Genomic DNA, 8,802 nt, shown 5'->3' with positions numbered 1-8,802 from the left:
CCCCCCCCCCCCCCCCGCCAAAAAGTCTGGGACCAGATGACTGCACAGGTGATTTCTACAAAACATTTAAAAAGGAGTTAATACCTGTTCTTCTCAAAGTATTCCAAAAATTAGAAGAGGAAGGAAAGCTTCCAAATTATTCTATGAGGCCAGCATTACCCTGATACAAAAACCAGATAAAGACACTACAAAAAACAGATCTACAGGACAATACCTCTGACAATCATAGATGCAAAAATCCTCAACAGAATATTGGCAAACTGAATCCAACAATATGTTTAAAAAATTACTCACCATGGTCAAGTGGGATTTATTCCCAGGATGCAAGAGTGGTTAAATACTTGCATATCAACCAATATGACACATCATATAAACAAGAGAAAGAATAAAAATCATAAGATCATTTCAATTGATTCACAGAATACATTTGACAAAGTACAACATCCATTCATGACTTTTAAAAAACCCTCAATAAAGTTGGTTTAGAGTGAACATACCTCAACATAATAAAGGTCATATATGAAAAACTCACAGTTAATATCATACTTAATGGTGAAGAACTGAGAGCTTCCCCCTAAAGTCAGAAACAATACAAGGATATCCATTCTCACCACTTTTCTTCAACATAGTACTGCAATTCCTAGATACAGCAATTAGACAACAAAAAGAAATAAAAGGCATCCAACTTGGTAAGGAAGTAAAACTTTCACTATTTACAGATGACATGATTCTATATATATCAAATCCTGAAGACACCATCAAAATACTACTAGAACATCAATGAACTCAGTATGGTCATAGGATAAATCAGTGTACAGAAATCTGTTGAATTTCTATACATTAATAATGAAGCAGCAGAAGGAGAAATTAAGAAAACAATTCAATTTCTATTTACACCAAAAATAACAAAATACCTAGGAATAAATTTAACTATGGAGGTTAAAGATCTGTACTCTGAAAATTACAAAACATTAATGAAAGAATTGAAGATGACATAAACAAATGGAAAGATATTCCATGCTAATGTATCAAAAGAACCAATATTGTTAAAAAGTACATATTATCCAAAACAAACTAAAGATTTAATGCAATTCCTATCAAAATATCAACAGCATTTTCCACAGAACTAGAACAAGCAATCCTAGAATTCGTACAGAGCCATAAAAGACCCTGAATACCCAAAGCAATCAGGAGAAAGAAAAAGCTAAAGGTATCACAATTCCAGATTTCTGGCTATACTCCAAAGCTTTATTAATCAAAACAGTATAGTACCAGCACAAAATAGACACATAGATCAATAGAACAGAATAGAAATCCCAGAAATGAACCCACAACTATATGGTTAATTAATCTTTGACAAAATGGGAAAGAATATCCAATGGGGAAAAGACAGTCTCTTCAACAAATGGTGTTGGTAAAACTGGACAACTATATGCAAAATAATGAAACGACCGTTTTCTTACACCATACACAAAAATAAACCCAAAATGGATTAAATACCTAAATGTGAGATATGAAGCCATAAAAATCTTAGAGGAGAATACATGCAGTAACCTCTTTGACATCAGCTGTAAACACTTCTTTCTAGATATGTCTCCTGAGGCAAGGGAAACAAAAGCAAAAATAAACTACTGGGACTACATCAAAATAAAAAGCTTCTGCACAATGAAGGGGACAATCAACAAAACTAAAAGGCAACCTGTGGAATGGGAGAAGTTGTTTGCAAATGACATATCTGATAAAGGGTTAGTATCCAAAATATATAAACATATACAACTCAACACCAAAAAATTCCACAAATAATCTAATTAAAAGATGGGCAGAAGACAAGAACAGACATTTCTCCAAAGAAGAAATGCAGATGGCACACAGACAGCACATGAAAAGATGCTCATCATCAATTATTAGGAAAATGCAAATCAAAACTACAATGAGATATCACATCATACCTGTCAGAATAGCTAAAATGAAAAACACAAGAAACAACAGATTTTGTTGAGGATGTGCAGGAAAAGGAAACCTCTTGCAGTGTTGGTGGGAATTGAAACTAGTACAGCCACTATGGAAAATAGCATGGAAGTTCCTCAAAAGCAAAAAAATAGATCTACCCCTATTATCCAGTAATTGCACTACCAGGTATTTACCCAAAGAATACAAAAATAGTAATTCAAAGGGATATGCACCCTGGTGTTTATATCAGCATTATGTATTATATCCAAATTATAGAAACAGCCATAATTGTCTGACTGATGGATGAAGAAGTGGTATATATATGTATAATGGAATATTACACGGCTATAAAAAAGAATGAAATCTTGCTGTTTGCACCAACATGGATAGAAATAGATATTATTATGCTAAGTGAAATAAATCAGAAAAAGACAAATACCATATGATCTCACTCATATGTGGAATTTAAGAAACAAAACAAGGGAGCAAACAAACGAAAGAGAGAAAAAGAGAAAACCAGAAATATACTCAACTACAGACAACAAATTATGGTTACCAGAGTGAGGGTGGGTGAGGGATGGGTTAAATAGGTGACAGGGATTAAGGAATGCACTTGTGATGGGCACTGTGCATTGTATGTAAGTGTTGAATCACTATATTGTACACCTGAAATTAATACTACTGTATGTTAACTAACTTGAATTTTCATTTAAAAAAACTTTTAAAAACAATTAAACAGTTAAAAATAGAGCTATGCTATGATCCAGTAATTGCCCTACTGGGTATTTACCCCAAAAATATGAAAACACTAATTCAAAGGGATATATACCCAACTATGTTTATTGCAGCATTATTTACAATAGTCAAAATAGTGAAGCAGCCCAAGTGTTCATTGATTGATGAATGGATAAAGAAGATGTGATATATGTATGTGTGCATATATATACACATATATATGAAAATTATTCAACCATAAGAAAGAATGAATTCTTGCCATTTGCAACAACATGGATGGATCTAGAGAGTATAATGCTAAGTGAAATAAGCCAGTCAGAGAAAAACAAATACTATGTGATTTTCTTATATAGAAATAAATATATAAGAACCAAAACAAATGAACAAAGGAAATAAGAGACAAACAGAAAAAATAGACTCTTAGCTATAAAGAATCAACTGATGGTTACCAGAGGGGAGGTAGGTAGGGGGATGGGTGCAGTAGATGAAGGGGATTAAGGGTACACTTATCTTTTTTTTTAAGATTTTCTTTTATTTATTTTTTAAAATATTTTATTTATTTGACAGAGAGAGGGACAGTGAGAGAGGGAACACAAGCAGGGGCAGTGGGAGAGGGAGAAGCAGGCTTCCCGCCGAGGAGGGAGCCTGATGCAGGGCTCGATCCCAGAACCCTGGGATCATGACCTGAGCCAAAAGCAGACGCTTAATGACTGAGTCACCCAGGCGCCCCAAGTGTAACCTATCATGTTGAGCACTAATATATAGAATTGGTGAATGGCTGTATTATACACCTGAAACTAACAAAACATTGAGTATTAACTATACTGGAATTAAAATAAAATATATAGAATGCTCTCCAGGTTTGACCATGTTGTCACAAATGGTAGGATTTCCTTCTTTTTATGGCTGGATAATATTCCATTATACAATATATGAACCAGACTAATACCATCTTGGACAAATCCACCGTGATGACCACTCTGTGACCTGAAGCTTTCTTGAGCATAGACTTCCCTCCCCATTCTTTTTATCTAAATGCACATAATAACCCTTAAGTATATCCTTGGGGTATCATATCCTTGATCTGCCTTGGCATATGACTATGGTAAGCAACAATTTCTCAAACATTTCCTCCCTGGTGGTCTCCAGCACAACTTCCCAGCCTCTCAGACTATAAAAGCAGATCTTAGAGGAGGTGGAGTTGCAGAGATCAACTCATTTTACAGCCACCTAAGACACGCTTCCATCCACAAGTCACTTTAATAAACCATATTTTTGTGAAGCTGGACTTATTAGCTTGTTTATTCCTTTGTGCAGTTCTTTTGGCCTTTGTAGTCATTTTGCATATATCTCCCTATCATGGAACATATACATATATGCACCATATTTTCTTTATCCACCTATCAATGGACACCTAGGTTGTTTCCATATCTTGACTATCATGAATAATGTTGCAATGAACATGGAAGTGCAAATATCTCTTTGAGATATTTAAAATATTAAAGTATCTAAGTTACTTAAAATAAAAGCCAAACTCACTTTTTACACAGTCAATGAATTAGCGATTAAACCCCATATATCTGGGAAAAATGGATTCCTCCAAAATCAATTAGAGGGTTTATTCTGAAGACCCAAGACAGTAATCAATAACGTCTCTCAAATGATTCAAGAATGGGAGAAAGATATTTTGATATAATATATACATGTATAACACAGGAAACACTGAAAAGTGTTTTCATGCCCATTACTTTATCTGATCCTCAGAACACCCTTATAATGTAACTAGAGTAACATTTTTTTAACTTGACAGATGATAAAATTGAGGCCTAGAAATGGCAAGGAACACAACAAGGACACATCAGGGAGACATTTATGAAATCAACTTGAGGCTTCAGATTGGGATTGTGAGTCACTTTTATTGTCTTCATAAAGGAGTTGGATTAGAAGATTTCTATGTTTCTTTTTTTAATCTTTTATTATGTTATGTTAGTCACCATACAGTACATCATTGGTTTTTGATGTAGTGTTCCATGATTCATTGTTTGTGTATAACACCCAGTTTCATTCCAGATTGAAATCAATGATTTATGGCAATATTATGCTCCGTTCCTTTGTAAGACCAGAGTGAAGCTCAGTGTGAATTTGGCAATGTTTATGCCAGCTCCTGTCTTTTTTAACACTACTTCAACCCTCCATTCTGATTATAGTAATTTCAACTTTGTATGCACCAAGTAGTTTTATTTAAATTCAATTAGCCAACATAGAGTACATCATTAGTTTCAGATGTAGAATTCATTAATTCATCAGTTGCATATAACATTCAGGTCTCATCAAATCATGTGTCCCCCTTAATGCCCATCACTCAGTTACACCATCCCCCCACCCACCTCCCCTCCAGCAACCCTCAGTTTGTTTCCTATAGTTAAGAGTCTCTCATGGCTTGTCTCCGTCTCTGATTTCTTCCCATTCAGTTTTTCCTCCCTTTCCCTATGATCCTCTGTGCTGTTTCTTATAGTCCATAAATGAGTGAAACCATATGATAGTTGTCTTTCTCTGATTGATTTATTTTGCTCAGCATAATACCCTTCAGTTCCATCCATGTCGATGCAAATGGTAAGATTTCATCCTTTCTGATGGTTGAGTAATATTTATCCATTCCTCTGTCGATGAACATTGGGTTCTTTCCATAGTTTGGCTATGGTGGACTTTGTTGCTAGAAATATTGGGGTTCAGGTGCCCCGTTGGATCATTATATTTGTATCTTTGCAGTAAATACCTAGTAGTGAAATTGCTGGGTCATAGGGTAGCTCTATTTTTAATTTGCATACTGTTTTTCAGAGTGGATGTACCAGCTTGCATTCCCATCAACAGTGTAAGAGAGTTCCCCTTTCTCTGCACCCTCACCAACATGTGTTGTTTCCTGACTTGTTAATTTTATCCATTCTGACTGGTATAAGGTGGTAAATTATTGTGGTTTTGATTTGTATTTCCCTGATGCCAAGTGATGTTGAGCATTTTTTCATGTCTCTGTTGACCATCTGTATGTCTTCTTTGGAGAAATATCTGTTCATGTCTTCTGCCCATTTCTTGACTAGATTATTTGTTTTTTGGGTGTTGAGTTTGAGAAGTAATTAATAGATCTTGGATACTAGCCCTTTATCCGATATGTCATTTGCAAATAACTTCTCCAATTCCATAGGTTGTCTTTTAGTTTTCTTGACTGTTTCCTTTGCTGTGCAAAAGCTTTTTATCTTGATGAAATCCCAATACTTCATTTTTGCTTTTGTTTCCCTTGTCTTTGGAGAAGTTTCTGGCAAGAAGTTGCTGTGGCCAAGGTCGAAGAGGTGGCTACCTGTGTTCTCCTCTAGGATTTTGATGGTTTCCTGTCTCACATTTATGTCTTTCATCCATTTTGAGTTTATCTTTGTATATGGTGTAAGAAAATGGTCCAGTTTCATTCTTCTGCATGTGGCTGTCCAATTTTCCCAGCACCATTTATTGAAGAGACTGTCCTTTTTCCATTGGATATTTTTTCCTGCTTTGTCAAAGATTAGTTGACCATAGAGTTAAGGGTCCATTTCTGGGGTGTCTATTCTGTTCCATTGATCTATGTCTGTTTTTGTGCCAGTACCATACTGTTTTGATGATAACAGCATTGTAATATAGCCTTAAGTCCAGCATTGTGATGCCACCAGCTTTGGTTTTGTTTTTCAACATTCCTCTGGCTATTCGGGGTCTTTCCTAGTTCCATACAAATTTTAGGATTATTTGTGCCAGCTTTGTGAAAAATGTCAATGATATTTTAATAGGAATTGCATTGAACGTGTAGATTGCTCTGGGTAGCATAGACATTTTAACAGTATTTTTTCTTCCAATCCATAAGAAGGTAATGTTTTTCCATTTCATTGTGTCTTCCTCAATTTCTTTTATAAGTGTTCTGTAGTTTTTAGAGTACAGATCCTTTACCTCTTTGGTTAGGTTTATTCCTAGGTACCTTATGGTTTTTGGTGCAATGGTAAATGGGACCGATTCCTTAATTTCTCTTTCTTCTGTCTCATTGTCAGTGTATAGGAATGCAACTGATTTCTGTGCATTGATTTTGTATCCTGCCATGTTGCTGAATTCCTGTATGGGTTCTAGCAATTTTGGGGTGGAGTCTTTTGGGTTTTCCACATAAAGTATCATGCCATCTATGAAGAGAGAGAGTTTGACTTCTTTGCCAACTTGCATGCTTTTTTTTTCTTTTGGTTGTCTGATTGCTGAGGCTAGGACTTCTAGTACTATGCTGAACAACAGTGGACATCCCTGTCCTGTTCCTGACCTTAGGTGAAGAGCCCTCAGGTATTCCCCATTGAGGATGACGTTTGCTGTGGGTTTCTCATATATGGCTTTTATGTTATTGAGGTATGTTCCCTCTATCCCTACACTGCAGAGAGTTTTAATCAAGAAAGGATGCTGTATTTTCTCAAATGTTTTTTCTGCATCAATTGAGAGGATCATATAGTTCCTGTCCCGTTTTTTTTTTATTAATGTGTGTATCATGTTGATTGATTTGTGGATGTTGAACCACTCTTGCAGCCCAGGAATAAATCTCACTTGGTTGTGGTGAATAATCCTTTTAATGTACTGCTGGATCCTATTGGCTAGTATCGTGGTGAGAATTCTGGCATCCGTGTTCATCAGGGATATTGGTCTATAATTCTTTTTGGGGGGGTTTTGTCTGGCTTTGGGATTAAGGTAAGGCTGTCCTCATAGAATGAGTTTGGAAAATTTCCTTCCATTTCTATTTTTTGAAATAGCTACAGAAAAATAGGTATTAGTTCTTTATTTTTTTCCAGTGGAACAAAAACATTTTTTATTTATTTATTTTTTAATAAGTTTTATTTTGTTATATTAGTCACCATACAGTACATCCCCAGTTTTTGATGCAATGTTCCATGATTCATTATTTGCATATAACACCCAGTTCACCATACAATATGTGCCCTCCTTAATACCCATCACCGGCCTATCCCAATCCCCCACCCCCTCCCCTCTGAAGCCCTCAGTTAGTTCTTTAAATATTTAGTAGAATTCTCCTGGGAGACCACCCGGCCCTGAACTCTTGTTTCTTGGGAGATTTCTGATTACTGATTCAATTTCCTTGCTGGTTATGGGTCTGTTTAGGTTTTCTATTTCTTCCTGTTTCAGTTTTGGTTGTTTATATGTTTCTAGGCTTGCACCCATTTTTTTCCTGATTGCCTAATTTGTTGGCATAAAGTTGTTCATAATATGTTCTTATAATAGTATTTCCTTGGTGTCGGTTGTGATCTCTCCTCTTTCATTCATGATTTTACTAACTTGGGTCCTTTCTCTTTTCTTTTTGATAAGTCTGGCCTGGGGTTTATCAATCTTATTAATTTGGAAGACTGGTTGCCCAATCCTGCGGCAGTTCCTGGTTTATGGCAACACCAAGCTGAAAGCCCACTCCTGTGCTCACTGATTGTAGCCAGCTCCCCCTCTCCAATGTTTGAGAACTCTGCCACATTCAGGCACCCTTGTTCTTTCTGTGACCCCAGGGATCCTGAGACCACACTGTCCCACCCAGGATTCTGCCTCACTTCGTCACCTGAGCACCTTTCAGGCAAAAATGTCCCTCACCAGAGCAGACTTCTAAAAGTTCTAATTTGATCAGTAGGAGAAGGATGGGAAGAATGAAGGGGGAGGGGGTAAACAGAAGGGAGAATGAACCATGAGAGACCGTGGACTCTGGGAAACAAACTGAGGGCTTCAGAGGGGAGGGGTTGAGGGATCGGGATGGGCAGGTGATGGGTACTAAGGAGGGCACATATTGCATGGTGCACTGAGTGTTATATGCAAATAATGAATCATGGAACATTACATCAAAAACTAAGGATATACTGTATGCTGACTAACATAACATAATAAAAAATTATTATAAGAAAATAAAAGTTCTAATTTGGGGCTCTGCTGCTATATCACTTTCCAGTAGCCAGCTTACAGAGGCTACTGTCGCCCTCTGCTTATCTTCCAATATATCCCCTCAGCTTCACTTCTCCATACATCCTATTTTAAAAAAAAAAAAAAAAAAAAAAAAAAAAAAAACCACAATTTTTA

Source organism: Ursus maritimus, assembly GCF_017311325.1.
Source record: "Ursus maritimus isolate PB19 chromosome X unlocalized genomic scaffold, ASM1731132v1 scaffold_X1, whole genome shotgun sequence".
In the NCBI taxonomy this organism is placed as follows: domain Eukaryota; kingdom Metazoa; phylum Chordata; class Mammalia; order Carnivora; family Ursidae; genus Ursus; species Ursus maritimus.
The sequence above is the reverse complement of the archived record's forward strand: the minus strand, read 5'-3'. Positions refer to the sequence as shown.